The 21,159-nt window shown below is 44.1% G+C and overlaps 1 protein-coding gene across 1 annotated transcript in view; it reads left to right on the top strand.

The window, feature by feature from the left end:
• The first annotated feature begins 18,247 nt into the window (after positions 1-18,247).
• Positions 18,248-21,159, top strand: part of SGCD (sarcoglycan delta) — a 309,270-nt gene continuing 306,358 nt past the window's right edge. Inside the window, exon 1 of the mRNA XM_048961004.1 lies at positions 18,248-18,371. The gene's annotated coding sequence lies outside the window, so the exon portion shown is untranslated. The remainder of the gene's footprint in view (positions 18,372-21,159) is intronic.

The raw sequence follows: 21,159 nt of genomic DNA, 5'->3' as shown, positions 1-21,159 counted from the left end.
GATTTCCAGTCTCTGTTAAGATTCAGGAGCTCCATTTCAAAGCCCTCATTAAACTTTCCATGCATTTCTTTTTTCTTATCCTCCTTTAAAAAGGATTATCCTGTAACAAACAGGGTGGTGCCATCTGCCAGGAGTTGCTGGCACAGAGGGGAGAAATTGCTGTTTCATGGTAGTAAGCTGTGCTGAGGAGGGTGAGGGAAGGATTTGGGGCTGCTTCCATCTGGCATTGGGGCTGACTGAAGGTGAGAGCTGATCTCTTGAAATGCAGTGAGAAACGATGGTTATGGCAGATAGAAGTTGTGAAGTGCATCAGAAATACGGGAGGGAGCAGATTGGATTTGGTGTGGTCGTTGAAGGGAAGGAAGCACAGGGAGAGGTGTGCAACAGGCATGGGCATAGGCTGAAGGGGAGCTAAGAAAACTGTCTGTGTGCTGATTTCTCAGAGGATAAAAGCAGGGCAAAATGGCAGTTTTTTGTGTTAGAGAAAAAAAAAATGAGAGCTGATCTGCAGCATAAGGTGATGAGAGCTGACTGAGGTGTTCAGCTGTGAGGGGAGACAAATAACCTGTTGGGGAGAGGGGACTGGAGAAGTGCATGATCTGGTGAGAGTACGCAGGGCAAACCAGAAATGATGCCTAGGTAACAGAGCTAGGAGAAACTGAAATATTTCTGTAAGGCAATGGTCTGCTTCCAGCACTGTGCTGCTTCTGTTCAAATTGAGAAAATTAAAGAAAAACCCAGCTTTTCATCTACTTGAATTATGGCTGCTGCATCATCAGCCCCTTCCTCCTGGGAGATGGAGGGCTCCAGGCTGTGCTCCCCCTGGGAATGTCCCGTCACCCTCGTGCACTGTGGAGGGAGAGCTGTGTCCTGAATAACCCTGCTGGGACTGGGCTGGAATTCATGAGAAATTGAAAAATATGTCAAAGAAGTGAAATCTGAGTTCATTTGTCCTTTGATTTTGGTCCCTTGGGCGTTTACATTTTCAAGCTCTGTCCTCCGGCCAGGAGGTTCAGAAGTGTCTTTCCGAGGATCTTGACTGATTGCTCAAAAAGCTGCTCTCAAACAGATCTCTGTGAGTGTGGCCACTTCAAATAAATGACAGCCACAGATCTGACAGTCACACTTAAGACCACCACAATCACACTGCACCATGGGCATGCTGGAACTTTAGGAACCCTACCAGATGTCACAGAGTTTGCACTTGCATCTTGAGAGTGGTGAAAAATCTGGTGACTTTATTGGACACCTCCATTTCTCACTGCTTTGCATCTCCCCATATCTGCAACTCCTCTCCCCTCAGCACTCTGTCCAAGTACACACTCCTTAATGTAGTGCACTGTCTGCATTCAGTCACTCCTTTTTCTGCTCTTCCTCAGAATCCATGAGCCAACAAAGCTCGTGTTGTGTTTCTGAGTTGCCAAGGCCCTGATTTCGTTATTCACAAGTCTCTGGTGCAGACTCCTCTTGCTTTCCCTGATCAGGACTTGGCTTTCATAAAATTGTTGATATGGAAATGCTTATTGACAGTTACCCACATCCTGTTGTCCTTCTGCTGTTGCTGCTTTGAAGAGTGTTTGTTTGTAAAGCTGTTGATCCAAAATTAGGAATAGTGGGTGACTGAAGTGGCACTAAGGCTCTGTGCAGTTAGGCTCCATCAGGCCTTCATTAGCTTAAATCACTTGAGGCTGTTTTGATTCTGAATAATTTCACAGAGGATATTTGGATTATTTTTTTCCATATATCTCCATTAAGGCAAGTCCTAAAAAAGTCATCAGTGTACACAGTGAATGCCAGTGCGTGCAAGCCTTGGGGCTTCTAGAAGCCTGAGGGCTAAGTAGCAAAGTAGCAAATGATGGTGATGTGAGAGTGCTAATGGGCAACCACAGCATTCTCTGCTACTACAGTCTCCCCCTGAGCTGGCAGTGGCTCAGACTCAAAAAGATGAGAAATTAATATCTCTAGGACATGGCCCGAGACAAACACCAATTTCCTCTTTTGATTTTCAAATACCTGACTTTGTTCCTCTTTGGCAGTCCAGATGTTGCTCCTTGCCCTGGTTTCTCCAGCTGTAAAATGAGGCTAATGGCACTGATCTTTTGAAAGTGTTTTGATATGAGGGGCTAAAGAAGTTCACTGTCACTATCCTATTAATTCTAATGCTCTTATCATTCTCTGGTATGCTTTATTGAAGTAATGACCTATTAATATTATTTTGATGACTGTACAGATGATCTTTCAAAGCAACAGTCAAACATACCATTAAGAGCTCTGGACAACTTACTGCCGTGATTTATAAGCTGATGCAACCAGTAATAAATAGGAGACTGAAATGAAGTAATTGTCTAGCAGATTTTACATAAAGAGCCATAATCTCAACTTGTGATGTCCCCAGCCATCAGTACCTCTGAAAGCACTGAGATAAGAAAGCGGATAAGAAAGCAATGGCAACGCAGAAGAAGCAAGTTTCATTTCAAATACCTCTGGGCTGTCCATCCAACACTTTTGCAAGCATTAAATCTATGTTTTAAAGAAAACTATCCTCTGAAGAAGTCCCCAGCTTGATCAGCATAGAGGGATTGCTGAGAAATTGGCCAGAAGTTATGTGCAAGCTCTCTGTGTGCTGCAGTTTTGCTGTAGGCTTCAATGGAGCCACTCCACAAACTGCTTCCTCCTGACCCCAAGGAATCAGCACAGCTCTCCTCTTTTAGGCTGTTGCATGCAAGAATAGGTATGTATTAAGAATGATGTCAAAACAGCTATTAAAGATGCTGTGTTTCTTAGATAAGAACCACTGTCATACTCTTTACCTCCCAGTAGGGTGAGTTGGTAGCAACCCCTCTCTGCCCAGACACTGCTGAATGTTTCATTAGCTCAGAAATGCAACGTTGGCTTTTCCAGCAGAGACTGCAAAAGGTCGGGGGGAGCTCTGTGATGAGGGACAAGGTTTCTTCTGTCTCAGCACAAAAACTCAGCCAAAAATTTTAGCCCAAATAAGCACAACCAGAAACAAACCAAAGCACACCCTATCCTGAACAAATTGCTAATTAACGAGATCTCAGAGAAATAGAGAACTATTCCATTGGTTTATGGAACATGTACTTTTTATTTAGCAGAGTGAATACACCAGTAAAAAACAAAAACAAAACAAAACAAAAAAAACCCCAACAAACAGCAGAGTCCTAATTCCTTGCCATTTATTTACTTTCTGAAGTGATGAGGCAGGGGCACAGCAATCAATGACATTTTTTGCCAAATGTAGAACTGACCAGGATATGAACCAAAGAACACCCTCTTGTGGACTGCTTTGAACACAAGCACAGCAGAAATTTCAAAAGAAAAAGAAAAAAGAAAAAACAAATCTGTTTCTCTCCGATTTTTTAAGGCTAACTACAATGGCCCCATACCCCCAGCCCCCAGTGAGGCCCTACTGAACTGGGAGGTGGCAATGCTGAAGGAGTAAGTTTCATTTCTAATGCCTTCTAATGCCAAAGAAGCGTCACCATTTTCTTTTCCTCCTTTCTGCTTATAAACTTCACGAGTCCAATGAAGAATGTGCTGCTCTGCCTTCCTTGTTCCCCACTGACTTCATTCCCCTGATCAAAGCTAAAATAAGTAGGCTCGGTTTGTTTAATAGAGAGGGTCTTACACAGTCACGGCTCTTTGTTCGTTGACATAATTGAGGAGAAGACAGCCTTGGGAATAGTGTTTCTTAATTGCTTTTACTGATGCTGCAAGGCACTTGGGGTAGGGTCTAGCTAAATTGGGCCTGTTGTGGATTTTTGTGGTAACAGAGAAGTGAAAAAAGCAAAGCTCTTATGTAACCATCAGAGTAACCTTCATCTCAACATCCCTTTTTCTCCATATGACACTTCCTAGCAGTGAATTGGGGATCAGTGAAGTGGAGACATTGCTCCCCTGTCCCTGTGGATTTCCAATGGGCATGAAAAGAGGATGTGGAATTTAAATATGGGTGTATCTTATCTGCTGGTAAAGTGTGGCCCTTTAATAAGGCAGCAGTAAGAGCTTCCTTCCTAATGAGCACCAGAGAGCAGAAATGGCTTTTTTTCGAAGGAAAGCTGGGCTGTAACCCTCTTGATTTTAAATCAAAGGTTGGCTGTGACTCCTCAGTCCTTCGCAGTCCAGATGAAGTCAGCAGAGCTGCTAATTAGAGCATTTGTTATGTTTTTGTGATTGAAGCCCTGAAATGAAGGGCAGGTCTGCACAGTGCGGCGTGACAATGAGGAGACCTTGGTTCCTGACTGCTCATATGGAGGAAATCAAGAAGAGCTTCCCAGGAACAGCTTCCCCCATCTGGGGGGCTCCAACCAACACAGAGCGAGGCACTGTCCGTGCCCTGCAGGACTGTGGGTCCTGGGAAGGGCTCTGATCTTAATGACTCTACTAGGGAAACCCCTCATTTCAGAAATGGGCTTCAGTTCTGCAAAATGATTATATTCTCCAATCTTTAATGGGTAGGATTCCAACATGCTATTGATAAATGTTCTTAGACTTGGTGAGGGGAAAGGGAGATATTTTATATGACAGTGGGGACAAAAGCCTCATCCTTTTCCTGTTATATTCACTACAGTTTCTTTTGTTTACAAGAGTTTCTTGCTCCATGAGAGGCATGGCAATTTGTCTCCTAATGGCAGCAATGGATTCACTAGACATACATCTAATCCTTGACAATTATTGTCATTTGCTATATATTTTTAAAGCCTTGAGTAGCATTAATAATGTAGCTGAGGAAAAGCATATGACCTTTTCTGTATCAGTCTTAGAAAGATGTTATGCAAAAAGAAGCTGGCATAGAGAGAACTGCAAATGACTGAGCAACTCCACGAGTCCCCGTGGTAAAAGTGAGAGTTACAGAGTCAGGAAATCAGCATCTCTGACAAGGCACCAGGAGCCCTGATTTAACTGAGTACTGAAGTACATTACTGACGTTAAATATGTGGTTTCCCTGAGACTGCTCACAGCTTGCTTCTCTGTGCTTGCATGTGGGCCCTGCAAAGATAAAATACTTGCAAGAAAATACATGAAAACATCCTTCCCTCATCCTTACATTCTTCTGAAGTTGTTTCAAAGCTTATCTTTCCCAGAAATACATCACAAATATCCTGGTCAGGTGGCAGAAGACATCCAGAGTATGAGATCAGTTACAAATTGCAGGTTGCTTGGTATTTTTGTTGCTAACTCACTGCCCCAAACCACTTCTTGGGTTGCTGCTTGGCGAGACGCTATGGGGCAGGGACTACCATTGCAAATTCAGTGATATTACAAACAAACAGGCAAAAAAATAGCACTGACGATAAACTGTGCTTAACATTTGGTACATCTTGAGTACCTTTGAGCACCTTTCTGTTAGAGATTGAAAAGCCTGACAAAGATTCCCATTATAACAGGAAGCTCTTACAGTTCAAACTTGTAGGAAACCACTGGTGTATTAAAACTTCATATTGATCCAACTTAGCAAACATCAAGCTTCAAAATGAGAACAAGATGGAAGGTTGGGAGGGTTTTGTTTTTTTTTTCTAGACTTCCTCTTTTATTTTGCTAGAAATGATATTTCCCAGTAAATGGTGTCTTTCCTTAAATCTGAGAAGATAAGGGACATTTTAACAGGGAGAAATTTCTTCCAGACTTTTGCATGAATGGCAACAAAAGGAAAGAGTTAACAAGAGAGTAATGGGATGGATTCTCTGTTACTTCCTTATCCTTCAGAACTTAAAAGCCCTGGCCTTCACTCTTACAGATATTATTGCTACATTACAGTATTTGAGATCAGGGAACCAACATTCAGTGTGGAGGCTGCTCTTTTGTTGCACAGCAATCTATTTTTGGTGTCGTAGAGCGCCATTATCAATGATCTAGAAGAAAATATCCAATAACTAATGACAACAAATTGCAGATGACAGAAAAATGAGCAGGTTAGTAAATAACAATAAATCAGTTCCTCAAAGCAATCTGGTTCCAGTGAGCAACCAGACTCATTTGAACAACTCAGAAAATGGGAGGTCTGGGAACCAAGAAAATAGGTCATCTTATTGGCTGAGGTGACAGTATTTTTGAAATGAAAAACATCTTGATGTGAGCTGGCTTCAGTGGCTGAGAAATTAACCAGGGACCTTGAGTGTGGAACTGGAGAAGAGTGAGGTGAAGCTGTGATTGCCACTGTATGGAGAGAAACAGAGATTATTTTTGTGGATTTCCCATCAGTAAATCCATGTTTCAAATAGATTTGGGCATCTTTCTATGAGTCATGTTCATTCCAAAGATTTGGGGTCTTCAGCATGGTTCTAGGCTGGGGATTTCTCTGTCCCCTTCTCAAAGTCTGGCTCTAACTGTTGAATCTCAGCTCTTGGCTTATGCTGCAGGTGTCTCACTCAGGCTACCCCTACCCATGGGCAACAGAAAGAAGCACCAAAGTCTTCTGGATTTGTTCAGCCTGGGGAAATGTCAGAAAAGCAGAGGGAGAGCTGGCCACTGCCTTCAGTTACTTTGTGGATGTTAGAGAGGAGGCTCCTGGTGCACAGCGACAGGTCAAGAGATGTGGGACACAGGCTGTAGTGAGGGGAATTGAGACCAGATGGGTGGAGCAAGGGCAGCCCCCAGTCCAGGCTCTGTCCTGTGGCTGCTGCCGGTGAGAGCAGAGCTCAGGCTTCACCGTGCCTCCTGCCATCTGCAAGTACTTGTCTGTCTTCTTTTAGACCAACACAAAGCACTTTACCCTAGGCAATTGGTGAGGGCAAACACGTAAATCCTTCCTTTTTCGTGGTAGAGAGCGACTAATAGAAATTCTCCTCTGGAAAAAAAAAAAAAAAGTTCCCTTTCAGAAACACGCTCTGGATTTAGGGACTCTGCACTGTCCTTCATCTGTCAGCTCCCTCCTGTGTTCCTCACATTTGACGATTCACTGCTTTTAGATTTGTTTCTGCTTGACTATCCACTGCTGTCCTCCTGTGAGTAACGCTTAGCTGTACAGCACCACTGAGAGCTCTGCGAGGTGGCAGCGTGGCATAGAAGGGACCCGAGGGAATTCTCAAACAACCCTCTTAAAAAACAGCGGCATAAAATAAATTAGAAACAGAAGCGGCCTTGAGGAAGGCACAGCAGCCCCAGGAGGAGAAGTTAAGTGCTTCGCAATGGATTTTGCCCCATCTGAAGCTGATGGGGAAACTTCTTAGGTGCTGGTGTTTGCTAGGTATTGGCATCCCACACCTCCTGCCCTGTGTATTGTTTCGTCCCCTCTGGCGTGAGAAGGGCAGGAGGCTCTGCCACTTAGATGTTAAATTTCTATCCCAAATGAACTATTCTGATGTGACTGTAAAGAGCCTTGTGAGTTTCTGGGCACTCTGATAATTGCATCTTTGTTTTTCTGTTTTATATTTATAATCCGGAACAACTGGCCCTTGAGTGTAAACAGCACTTCTCTCATATTTCCATTTGCGTTATGAATATTTCACACACCTGCACTCTCAAAAGCACATAATTGCAAAACCACACTCAGACAGGGACTGAATAAACACCGTTGCTGATTCCTAATGAGCCATTAATCAGATGTTTAACTACAGGTAATTCCCTTGAGTCTCAGTGTCCCAAGAAAAGTCTGTATTCCTCCTCAGACACAGAGAAACCAATGACTTATGAACAGGGAATTGTTAGCTGCAGACTGAATTAACAGCATTGGCTTCCCATGGCAACTCCTACAGTGGAGAGGTAACATGCTGGAATTTTATTTGGGAGCCAAAGTTTCACTGCCATGAGATGTAAGCACCAAAGGGATGTGAGCTAAAGAGTTTTGTTTCAGCTATTGAAGCATGCACTTCAGCAAGAGCTGGAGAGATGCTCTGATTGCCTCCTGTCAGTTGGCATTTCTTGCTGTTCGTGGATGGCACTAAGATTGTGATTCTTCACAGAGCATGAAGCTCTCCTCTGGAATTCACTGTCAAATGAGGCCCTGCATTCCTGCTGCATTTTAACAAGGGACGGATAATTTTATGGTCATTATTATTTGTAGCTTGGCATGGTAAATTAAAGGTAATAAAATCACATACTTCAGAGTGTAGAACCAACTCTGCAGGGGGTAGGAAGAGAATTTCTTCCACCAGCAGTATCGTACTGCAGCTTAGGTCAAGCTGGACTGAAACGGACATTTTGTTCACCAACAATTTCAACATTTGGTTTAATTCATAACAAGCCCAATCTTATCTACTGAAGATGAGATGATTTTTCTGAAACTTCATTACTCAGAAGCACTGCAGTCTTTCACTAGAACAGATCAGCGTGTTTGGGTTTAAGACAAAAAGAAGAAAATAGAGGTTTTCCTTCTTTCTAAACTTGTGTTGAAATGCAGCTGGTTTCGTTCCCAATTCCCCTGCACTAAAATGTCACGCAGTGCTCAGATGACTAGGTGAGTTACTGATGCTCGTGACAGATCTGCTGTAAACAGCATTTCGTAAAGGACACTGCAGTTTTAAGAGCTTATCCTGGTCTCATCGTAAAATTGTTGCGCATTTTCGTATTATCCAGCCCGTGAACGTAGCTGGCTTTCCTCTGAAGAGCATGCATATAGTGATGAGGGCAACCTACACATGCTAGATATTAGAAGTGCTCCAGGTTATTAACTATGGAGAAAAAAGGCTTTTAGACAATCTCTCCATCTGTTTCTCCCTCCTGTGCCAGAAACACAGTGTAGCAGACCGTGTCCTCACAGACATTTTCCAGGTGGAAAATGTGTGTACGAGAAGCATGTGCATTAGCTTCTATCTCTCTTTCCCAAATATAAGCCCCTTCCATCACTGCTGAAGGAGCTGTATCCCAACAACAGACATCCATAAAGCTGACAGTTAGAGTCTTATTTGTTCTTGTGCTCCCTAGATGTAATTTCCTCATAGGATGCTCTGCTTAGCAAAGTAGCTCTATAACAGCTTATTAATTAAACACTCATTGACACTTCACGATTGCCTCTTTTGCAGTGGCATGTACAAAGGACCGCTTGAGGCAGAATAAATGTTTGTGCTTGCCTTCTTGCAGAGGGCCTCTGTACAGCTGTGTTCTGCCCACATTGGGCTCTTCCTCAGAGACCTGTGTAGAGCCTGGGCTGGAGGAGGCAGCAGAAAGATTTTGAGCAGCCACTCACTTTGTTGACTTGTCCCAAAGCACTTACGCAGGCATGGCAAGGAAAAGATGGAGAGGATACCCAGATTCCTGCAGGTGATGTCTGCTCAGCAGCCACCAGCAGAGCTGCCTGAGCAAGAACATACCTTCAGTGTGTCATTATGTCATTATGATACAAATAAGTGAAGCTCATGGATGGGAAAATTGTTGTCCATCATCCCCTCCCTGGGCAACAGGAGCTGGGAGTGCTGCTGTTCTGTAGGCTGGATGGCATGGGCCCGCTACCCATACTTGCATTGCAATCACTGGATATTTTGTAGCATTAACTTTCAAAGCACCTCCAAAACTAAGTGTCTGAAATCACTGAGGCCTTCTGCCTGCATACTTTTTTCTGCAAATCTATTTGTTTTTTCTTCCAAAATGCAGATGTTAGCCCTTTTTGTATTTGTATGAACAAATTAGGCAGATGAGCATTCAGCAGTTTTGTGCATGCAAGTACAACCATTTTGCAAATGAAAAAGAAAAAATGACACCATAACTGAGGAAGACCTTAGGTTTTGTGTGAGATTCATCAAATATTTTAAAAGGAAGGAATCATGGAATCATAGAATATCCTGAGTTGGAAGGGGGATGTCCCAAGTTGGAAGGGATCCACAGGGACTACTGAGTCCAACCCCTGGCTCCACGTCCCAAAATCAGACTGTATGTCTGAGAGAGCTGGCCAGACACTGCTTGAACTGTGGCAGGCTTGGTGCCGTGACCCATCCTGGGGAGCCTGTTCCATGCCCACCATGCTCTGGTGCAACACCTGTTCTTGATATCCAGCCTGATCTTCCCACTTTGTTTCTCTTGATCATTCTGGGTCCAGCTCATATCGTAGTAATTTGCCCTTGGTTTCAAGAGTGTTCAGAGACATGCAAAGATTGCTCAAATACTCGTGGATTCATAGGAACAGTCATGAAGGTGACACAGACGATGGAAGTCTGCTGTGCATGCACAGCTGGGTGAAGCAGGGCAAAAGATTGGTCTGGATGCACCACGGGGATTTAAGCATTGGAATTTAATTTTCAGGTAATTTTGAAATAATGAAACTTGATTTTCTCCACTCCTGATTCTGCCTACGCGAACGATAGCAGCAGATTCCTTTCAACCAGGCACACCATAACCCCAAATACTTAAATAGAGCTGAAGTGTCGCTGAGGGCAGTGGCTGCCGACGTAAATAAGCTCCAGCAATCCTCAAATGCCCACGGAGATGAACTCTGGGCCCCGCTTCCACTGGCACAGAAAAGAACAGAATCAAGGCCTTTGTGTTCCATAATTTTGACACACTAATGTATTCAGCTCTCAATCACCTAAGCATCAAAGCAATTAAGCACAGGTTTTCCGCAGTGCATCTTAATCGTGCAGTCTTCCTTGTGGATGGCATGATCCAGCTCACGTGGCAGGCAGAGCACAAGGCACGGGTGTCTGCCCCTGCCCAGCTGCTGCCCTTGCACCAGGGCTTTCCTTCCCGGCAGGGACAGCGGCTGGTGCTCAGGAACATGAAGCCCTGACTGGTTCTCTAATGAGTGCCTTTGATCCCGTGATTGGTATTGCTTGACCTTCAAACATCCTTTATTTTTTATTTTTAAGTAGATTAGGAAGAAGGCTTCTTGGAGGGCTTAAAAGACTGTACGCTGAGGATGATTTCTGCAACCCGATATGGATTACCATAGTTACTCTGTGTGAACATGGCAGCTTTCCAACTCCTCTGCCAGGAATGATCTAAAAGCTTTTCTTTTATTGTGTCCTGAGGTGAGAGCCTGGCTTTAAAAAGCTTTCAGAATTCTAATCCTTTCCTCCAGTTTGCTGCACTGGGAGGCCAACTCCTCTCTATCTCATGTCCGGTATTGCTGATAACCTACCAGCAATGCGTTTGGGATCTCTGTGCATGACCAATCACTTAGCTAATTGAGCACACCGAGAGCTGTGGCTCATGGATCCCAATTCTCTCCCCGATCTCTTATTCCTCTGACTTCTTTCCAAGCGTGTTGTGTAGAGCTCGTGATGCTCTCCGTTCAGCATGGGGCACGTGCATGTGCTGGGCCAGGTCTGTAGTCAGCAAGAGCGGCAGAATGTAAAGGGCAGTCTCTTGAGTCTTGTTATCTTCTTATGCACAGTAATAGCACAGTCTGCATGCCATTCATGATTTTTATTTAATAGAGTTTCCTGGTGTGTATTTTAGGATTCATTTAAAAATACATCAGTGATGAGCAGGGTAGGAAGAAGAAGCTGAGCCAAAAATTCTCTCTAAAAACAGACCAATAACTATCTTCCCCTGCCTGCAGCTGACATTTAGGAGGATTCTTAAATCACTTAAAGTGATTTTTAAAAATCACTTCTTAAAAAAAGGAGTCTCAGGGAGAGATTATTGAGTGGATTGCCTGATGCCAACGAGTTGGATGAAGGAATTTCATCCTAGTTTAATGTTGAACTGGTGTTGATTCGTGATTAGAGTGAAACTGGAAATGGCATACAGTGTGTACAATATCTCAGCATCCCTTATGGCGCATTGTTTATGATGAAAAAGTCCAGGATTCTTTAGGTCATGCAGATTTCTTCCTTGGGATTTTACTTGGGGCTTTGCAGCACAGTGTGTCCCTATCTCACTGGACTGCCCCCAGACAACATATGGGACAGCGTGCCTTTTTTCCATTTTATGTCTCTATTTGGCAGGTCCAAGATCTGCCAGGTGGGGACAGAACCTGCCTCTCTCAGTCTCAAATCAATTTTTTATCCACAAGACTATTCTTTATCCTGCCGCACTGTCTGGAAGTGATAAATTATTGCTCTAGATAACAAATACCTTCTTCTTCTCCCCCATTGCTTACCACTTGTCCATAGCGCTCTCCTTCCTAGCTTCAGTAGTTGGGCTAAAGGCTGAGAAAAAACCCAGGTTACAGTTGAATGTCAGAAGAAAAAACAGTTTAAAACATCTGGATTGCTGATACAGACAGTTGTACATTCATTTATCTTGCTCCCAAAATGAGTATGAGTGCTCAGCCCCTGCACAGGGTCCCAGAGATCCTCCATGGGAAGGTTTCTGCTGCAGCAGGGCAGGGATTGGCTGCATGGCACTGGCTGCACTGCTGTCAAGGTGTGTGCTGCAGGAGCTCCACTGCTGCATCCACTGCATGTGATCAAGTCCACCAAGCCCAGCACAGAAGACGTTTGAAATGCCATGAATATTTAAAGCAAACAAAACTCAAGCCCTCAAGCAGCCTTCTTTTCCAAATCTCAAGAGAGCCATGACCAAATGCAGACATACATGCAGGTTACTTAATTAAAATTAAGCCTTCTTTTCCATTTCCCTTCGTTTACATTTCCAACGACATCCCCTTTTAATGCCTATGCAAGATCTATCAGCTAGAGGCTGTACTTTTTACAAGATCTGATGAAGATCTTTGAGAAGTCAATATTTTGCCAAAAGCTAAGTGATAATTCCAGTGGCTGGCATATAGTTTACTCTTTTTCTTTCATTTCTCTTTTCTCCCCCCTGCTCTTTTCATTATAGTTTTTGAGGTACAGCAGAGCAAATGAGGCATGCTCATGAAGTATGAAGGTTTCACCTCTTTCCCTTGCTTTACTTCCTGCATCAGCTTCATTTTGTGTGATTTCTGAATAACAGCAGGAGCTCCGAGAAGCTATTGTGTGTGTATGTGCAAAACATCAGCTCTCTGCTGAATTCCTGGAGGTTTTGTTGTTATTTGATGAGGTTTTTGGCAGGACAAAATGAGCTTGTTTAAAGGAGTAAGGTGGGGAACAGGCAAAGGGAACAGGGGTCCCAGATACCTTCAGGCTCCTTCAGGTAACCTGGTCTGAATGAGAAGAGGTGGATCCTGACACAAAGATACTCATGTCTTTGTGCTTGAACTTTGTGTAGAAAACAGGCATAAAAATATCTGGGCAGCTGAATCCTTTTCTAAACATCTCCATCCATGCCCATAAAACTGAGCCAATGGCTTTGTCCAAATGTAGTTAAAGCACAGATATACCTGGGGCCATAAATCACACTACAGTTTGCAGCAAGGGTGGTGTACAGTCAGGTGCATGCAGGATTGCCACAGGTTGTATTTTTGCTCTCGACAAAAGTCATTTCTTAGCTCTTGCAATGAAAATTGTGGGACTGATTCTTTGTCTGTCTCCCTTGGAAGTGCTGGTGGGGCACTGCTGGTGGGGTGGCTGTGAAAGGCACTGGGAGGAAAAGGCACAGGCATCCAGTGCAGGCAGCACCAGAGTCCAGCTTCCAAAAGGCAGAAGTCCACTTGCTGGAAACAAAAAGCTGCCTCAGGAGTGAGCTAACACTCAGTCACAAGAAAAGCATCTGTATTCATTTCAGAGAGACGGCTGTTTGGAAGAAGTATTTCCTAAGACCCAACTAGGCTAGTTAGTTTGTAATCATTTGGGTTTAAATAATTCAAAAGCTGGTGCAGAACTGAATTAGTAAATAGTCGAAACGACATGGCTTTATGGCAAACTTTATCAAAGAAACCTAATTTCCCTCTCTGATTATATTACGTGTCTGGTTGACAAAAACGATTGTATAAAATTAGTGCATTTAGACTTTTGTAAGGTGTTTGACTTGGTGCTGAATAACATGCTGATTAAACATTAGCACTATTCAATGACATTAGAATATACATTAAATGGATTAAGAGGTGTCTGACAGAGCTTAACAAGTAGTTCTCAATGGAGAACTGGCACTGAATGGACCTGTGGTTTCTGGGGAAGATGAAAGTGAAGTCAGAGTACCAAAGCTCTCCAGTGTTTGTGTTGGTGATCCATGGCAAAACACAAGAGGAAAACATTTGCTAAGCACAAAGATCAAGAAAGTGATATGCTGAGAAGAGGAAGGGAGAATGGCACTGAGGAACCTGAATCTTTTGATAAAGATGATGAGGAATCCATCAAACTAGATGCTGGTCTGCCCAAGGACACAGCCCTACATTTACAAGTAATGCCCGTGGGAAGAAAGGTGCACTGAAAGCCCTTCCTTGTCCATCAACACCATGTGATGGACTAGCAAGAGAAGTTTGTATGGCCTTTAAATATATGATCGGTCAAGTAACGAAAAACAGGAAAGAGGTAATTTTCCTTCTGTGTGCAATATTGTTAAAACCAGGTCTGAAATGGCAACAGGCTCTGTTGAAACTTAGGAAGGATATGGAAAAGCTAGAGAATGTGTAGGAAAAATGGCTGAAATTAAATGGCAGTCAGAGGACATATCTGATAATAGGAGACCTGAAAATCTCAATGTATTTGTTTGACCAAAATACGCTTAAAGTGACTTTTTTCCTATATGAGTCTGTTTCTGGGGGGAAAATATGATATCCTAAGAGACTCTCTAATTTATCAAACAGAATTGGAAGGGTCAGTGTTTGAAAGCTGAACAGGATATAATAAAATGAGGTGTGGTTGTGATGGTTTTTGTTTCTTTGTTTATAGCTTGAAGCTGATTTTGGTTGTTGGAGCAAATTCTCAGAACAAAAAAAGGGATCCTCTGCTTTTTGATGGCTTCAGAGTGAGACTCTGCTTTTCTCTGCTGTTGACTACCTTCAGCCTTATGGCTGTGTATGATCAGAGACAGCCAGGCGAAATGCAAAGGTTTGTTACAAGGTCAAGTGCAGATTTAATGATTCTTCCCGACCTTCAGCCTGATGAAGTTATAATTGCATAAGAACATGTTGGTTCTAAACATGATGTACCCTGTTTTCAAAAGGAAAAAAGCCCTACCAGGGTTATCAGCTCCATTCCGTGCGACAGTTGTTGCTCATACATTTTTAACATTTTTATCTGGAAAACTCATTGACATTTTGCTTGGAAACACATGGTGCAGCTCAGCAGTGGAGTGCATTTCTTCCCAAAGCCGCACCATCTGGATGCGGACAGATCGGGGCTGCCCCAGAGCCCTTCTCCATCCAGCTGCAGGGATTTGAGGGCCTGAGTGGTTCCACCACCAGCAGTGTGCTTTGTGCTGAGCTCATGCTGAGGCCGCCCCACCTGGTTCACCATGGGATGGGCTCCCTGATCTTTTTGGGTTGTAGCTGCCTGTGAGATGTTCCTATGTGGCTAGAGCTCAGCTCTGTGCTCACAATATCAGCAGTGACAGGCAGAGGTATGGCAGAAGGAAGAGATTGATGAAGAAAACCTGATTCTAGCATCAGATTTTGTGGATTTAGATGCAAAAGAACAGCTACAGTTATGAAAAACGTCAAGAAGTGTTTCCCATTAGGGAGCAGTCAGTGAATTCATACCATTCCTACTGCCTCAGCCAGGCTTTCCCAGGGCCCTCCTTAAACCAGAGCAGTCATCTTGTGCTGGGTCTGTGCACAGGGACGAACATCTCCCTGCTCCTCAGCTATGAACTGAGTACAAACATGCTTTGTTAAAATAATCCCCATTTGGGTACAAATTCTGCACAGTTCTCATGCCTACAGTCTGCCTATCACCTGGTCAGTTGAGGAGTGCCACTTTCTCATGGTTAAAGCTGCCCCCAGGTGAAATTTGGCTGAGATTGTCTCACCTCTGGTCTCAGTGCAGGGTGTTTGTTAGGGATTTCCCCTCACATTGTTACTGTACTGTTTTATCCATTTCTAGCAACTAAATCTCAAATGCACCCAAGCGCCACGGAGCTGGCAGTGACCTCACAGACCTCCGTTACTCCAATTATGGGCAGCAACCAAGATGTGCTCCGAGGCCATGGAGTCTAAGTGGAAAGGAGGGAGCATTGCAGGAGAGCCTTTAAATTCTGAAGCGAAACTATAATTAGCTGTAATCGCACCCAGAGTAACTTCACTGCTATAATTCTCAGCAGGAAAACAATTACACTGCAGCAGTATAACCCGACAGACACGCTGTAAATACAAAACATCCTTTGGAAATATATGCTCCATATTCTAAATACATTTAGAATTAAGGCAAACAATTCTTTTCTAATTGGGATTCGAGGCAGACGTGCTGATGTGGGTTGGATTTTTTTTTCTTTCTGTTCCTCGTTTTTTGCTTCATGGATACAGAGATCCATGGTGTTAGGTGATATGTTGGTGGCATGCCTGGGCTGTGGTTGGAGGGGTGGTGAGGAGAGCTGAGCCTTGTGCTTGGCTTGTAGTTCATTGCATGGGTTGTTTCTGTCCCTTGAGATGGTCACGGTGCCCAGGGAGCTGTCTGGATGGGTCGCAGGACTCCTGAATCACAAAGCCAGAGCTTCTCCTGCTTGTGTTTGGGGATGCAGCAGCCCTGAGGAGCGGGAAGGCTGCAGCTGATTCAGTGCCCTCGGAGCGATCCGGTCACTAGGGGGGAATAGAGCACCGCAGAGCGCGGGGCTGCCTGAACTGCGGAGCTTCAAGGGCTGCTGCCCCACATCCCACGGCTCGGCTGGGCCCCCCCGAAACTGCAGATGCAGCTGGGAATAGAGAGGAATGGACCCCGGGATTTCACTTTTATTTGGTGGAGAAATGCTCAGAGTTGGTGTTGGCAGATGGTTATTCTGAGTGGTGAGATGTTGATTTACCAGGGGTTATTTTAAATTGCAGGGCTTGAAATACATTTCTAAATTCTTTTTGGAGCCTAGAACACATGCAAGGACAAATTTTTAGGAGCTTCGTTTGGCTCTTGGAGGGTTTTATATGGCACACAATCTAAGCTGCTGAAAGAGGGAAAACTTGACATTTGTTGCTATCTAACCCAGCTCCTCTTGGAGAAAGAGCCAGACAGGCTGGGACAGTTCCTTGGGTTCTACCATTCCTCTTCCAGATCAACAGAAGATGATAGAGAGGGGAACAAAAAAGAAAGCAACAAAACAAAACGTAACATAACAACACAACAGATCATTTCTACAGAAATGTATTTGAAAATCTACAGAGCTCTCTGGGAACAGGAGAATCATATATTTAAAAATCATTCTAATGGGATACAATCAATACAATCATTTTATAAACCGACAGGAAGTTTTTCATTATCCACTGAATACTTTGGATGTTTTTCTGTATGGGTGACATACAGGCTTACATAGTTATATCAGTAATCTAAAGGGTACAGCTTCCCATATTGCACTTATTTTGTCATGACAGTTAAAGCTGTTTTCAGAGGTTTCTGTAAATGTTTGTCTTATTTCCACTCATATTGGAGGACATTTTTCCATTGTCCTTACTAAGAGTGACTAAGATGTAGAGAGTGAGGACAGTAGGGTAAGCTAAGGGCAAGAATGGTGAGTGCCATCATGAACTGATATACATATTATATATTACATAAATAACACAAAATTCACATTTTGGAAAAAAAAATATAAAAAAAGAGTGATAGGAAAGAAAGAAAATACAGATCTTCCAGGGATCAAAAGCCAGACCTAGCAGCTATTTATTGCAGCTCCTAAAAGTTTTGAAGTGCAGCTTGTAAGGATGAAATTCATGGCTTGGGGGGACAGCTAAATCAGACTCCCAGTGCAGAACAGGGGGCTGTTACCTGCGTGTTTGTCACTGCAGGGCAGGGCTGGGAAGCAAACAAAGGGGAGTACAGCCGTTGTACAACCACTGAGCTACCTCTGCCTTCTCCCTGAAGGTTTGTCTGAGGAACATGTGGTCAGTCTCACTTCTCCATGCCATTGGGCTGAGTGTCCCCTAGACATGCCTATTTCCCAAGCTTGTTCTTTCGTACAGCACGTGCAAGACAGGATCAAGATGGAGCTTCACTGAATTTCCATTCTTGTTTTCTCAGAAAACAAGAGTTTGCATGTACTAGAGCAGGAGAGTTCAGGAACACGGTCACTCTGAAGATGAATGCTTACATGTGTAAGTGCATGTATATGCATATATGTATATGTATATCCTCATGTCACAATTCTAAACAAGAATATTTCTGCTATAGTTATCGCCTCTTAGAGCTTCTGGTCTGAAGGGAATGTGAATTGGTGATCAGATGTAATCACCTTTGCATGGATTTTATATGCTTCGAACACGGGGAGGCATAAACGCACGGGGTATGGAGGAAAAGAAGCAATTGTATTTCTGCTTTGCCTATCTTTATCGCGTGAGCGCGACACAGGGTGACTCACCAGCAGCAGGTGGCCTGCAGTTCTGCTGGGCAGATCAGCGGTGGCTGGCAGGGGGCTGCTGGCCCTATATGGCAGCCCAGAGGGGAACTAAAAATAGTTTGCAGACTTCCAGCGTAGTAAAAGCATTTGTGGGCTTGGAGTGGAGTCTGCTTCTGAAGGTAAGAATCGGAGCTGGTCTATTTCATCTGCCATTTATGCTTGTTTTTTTTTTTTCTCCTTTCTTTTTCCTGCATGAAGCTTGCCTTGGCAGCGCATCTGCAAGTGTTATCTGGCAGAAGGCCTGGAGTCGGGAATTGTAAACAGTTACTTTCTCTGTTTGTAGAAACAGGGTGAGGAGTGGCCAGCTAACGGAAATCAGTGGGACTGAGGGCATTTGCAGCTGAGGAGGCATGCAGAGGGATGTGGTGACCCGCAGGACAGCTCTGCGTGCTCTGTGCTGAGTTACCTGCCGAGGCGCAGGCCTGCTGCCCAGAGCTTTGCAGCCATGCTGGGAGCTGCCCTGGCTGCTTGTGTTCGTTAGGCCTGCCCCTGACGAGGGAAAGCAGCAATCTCATTTTTGCTTTGTGATGCCGGGTCGGCTTCTGATAAGGTCAGCGCCAACAGCCAAATGGATGTTAATTTGAGAGGGAAAAGGACTGAACCCAAATTAATATAGGCTTGCCTGTGTAATTATCGTTATTGGCTGGTGGGGAAGGAAGACCTTGTTCACTCCGTGCGTTTCTGTGGCTGCCAGGCTGTCATGCACCAATCTGAGAGAGGGGGACAGGAGTGCTGCATTCATCCAAGAGGGACTCCCTGTCATCCCCAGATGATGATATCCTGCTTACTTCAGACCAACAGGCAGTGGAGATGCATGCACCATTACGATGGGGAGGATTTAGCTGCAGGTGCCTGTGGAGAAACTTCTCCCATTGAATCCAGAGTTCAAAATCCTGCAAGCAGGAACTGCAAGCAGTTCTCTGCAAGCAACCAGAGAGAGGAGCATATAGTTTTAGTTAGGGTTCAGTGTTGTGTTCCCAGGCTGGTGAAAAGGGTCAAAGTTGGAGAAAATGACTGTATGCTAGAAGGCTGGGCAGCCTTGCTAAGTGCTAAACTAAGGAGAAATCCTATTTGGCAGCAGAGAGAATCTGCTGGGGTTGGCAGTCTGAAACTGCAGTACGATAATTGTTTTCTTCTCCAATAAACCAATGCATTGATTGGGGTAAGCAGGAAGGATCAGTCCCAGTGGAGCTCTGCAGGGTGTTGTTACCACGCTGCTTACTTCCCATGGTCACAGCTGATCTTCATGTGCTTCCCTCTGGTGAGCAAACTGGATGTGACAGAAGACAATGTAATTTAGTTTTTTGCCTCTTTCAGAAAATGAATTGCTACATATGATCTCATATGCTCACCCTTGCATATTTATGGGGAGTCCCCAAATCTAATTTTCATTGCGCCTGCCCCTGGTTAGCACAAACTTAATTTTGCAGCTTCTAAACAAATTCTTCTGACAAAATAACATCATGGCACATTGAAACAGAGCAGATATTTTAATACAAGCATGCTGCATAATCAGTTCTTCCTAAAAGCACATACAAATATTATCTTCACAGTAGCTAAGTGATCAATCAGTTAGTTGCAAGGTAGCATGTGAGTTTGCAGAGTTTGTTCCCCAACCTTTACATGCTCTCCAATGCTCTTGAATTGACATTTGCTACGAGAGGGTGCACACAAGTGATTTGCAATAGAGAGGGCCCTAGCTTGTTTACTTGTCTTAATAACTCGTGACAAGGACACTGAGGTCCAAACCATGCCAGGCATGCTCATAGGAAGGAGGCAACCACAGATGCTGTCAGTAATCTTACTGGGAAGATTACAGCAGTTCTTTGGGCTGGTCCTCTTTAGCTGGCCATCTGCTTTGCATTCCCTGGTGGCACTTGGGTTTGGATCTCCAGTTTGTTTGTCATTTCAGTCTCCCACTTTATTATTTCCAGAGCCAAGTGAACTGCTGCCAATTCCAATGCAATGAGATTGCATTGTGAGCTTTGCGACATGGTATACTTTTTTTTTTATCTTCAAGGCTCAGCTCCTGGAATTAGTTGATTATGTTAGAATCCCAGCATTCATTAAAAAGGAAGGGGAAAAAAATATATAGGGTGGATCTCTGCTCCTCATGAACTGAGAAAAAAGCTTGTGAGAAGATCCCTGCGGACAGTAACTCAAACTAAATAAAAAGAGGCTTTTTTTCCTTTCAGTTCCCCCTCCCTCCCCCCCCTTCACCCCCAGTATCAGCCTCTTTTATAGACAATCATCCTGTTTCTGAGTCTCTCAGTCATGGTTTTTGAATGCTGGGTGCTGGCAAACCTGAGCAGCAGCTGTTCCTTCCTAAAGGCAGGGAAAATGAGTAGAGCCATCCCTACCAGGACAAGTGATTTCTCTCAGCCTGCTCTGCCTTTTCCTTCTGTCCCCTGGCCACACAGCCACATGCAGCCATGGCAGGAGCATGAACCCACTCCCACAGCTCTGAGGACGACCCAGATCACAGAAATCCAGTGAGAAATGGGAAGACAGGAATCTGTGTTAAGCAGAACTGTGATTCCCTTGAGGTCAGGAGCAGCAGCTGCTGCTATCACTGACCTCATAACTTTAAATACTCTTGGCTAAGGCGGTATGGCATTTGTGTTTGTGGCACGTCTGAGCTGCGGGTAGGACTTGCCCAGTTTTGGGGTGGAGGCTGTCCCTGTTTCTCCAGCTTGAGGCTATGTCTGGGTACAATTAATAGATCTGGGGAGTATTGTTTATACTTCAGTTTGCCTTAGGTTCGCTTCCTCTTTTATTTTTCAGTGGGAAAAGAGATGACATTGAAGACTGGTTTGAACAAAATATGTTTGCTGGCCTGGATTTTTCATCACTCTTGGCTTGGGCCTTAGGGAAACATATTTGCTTTTATTGCTTTTTCCTGTAACT

This window comes from Lagopus muta, chromosome 14 (genome assembly GCF_023343835.1).
Source record: "Lagopus muta isolate bLagMut1 chromosome 14, bLagMut1 primary, whole genome shotgun sequence".
NCBI classification, from domain to species: domain Eukaryota; kingdom Metazoa; phylum Chordata; class Aves; order Galliformes; family Phasianidae; genus Lagopus; species Lagopus muta.
The sequence above is the reverse complement of the archived record's forward strand: the minus strand, read 5'-3'. Positions and strand labels throughout refer to the sequence as shown.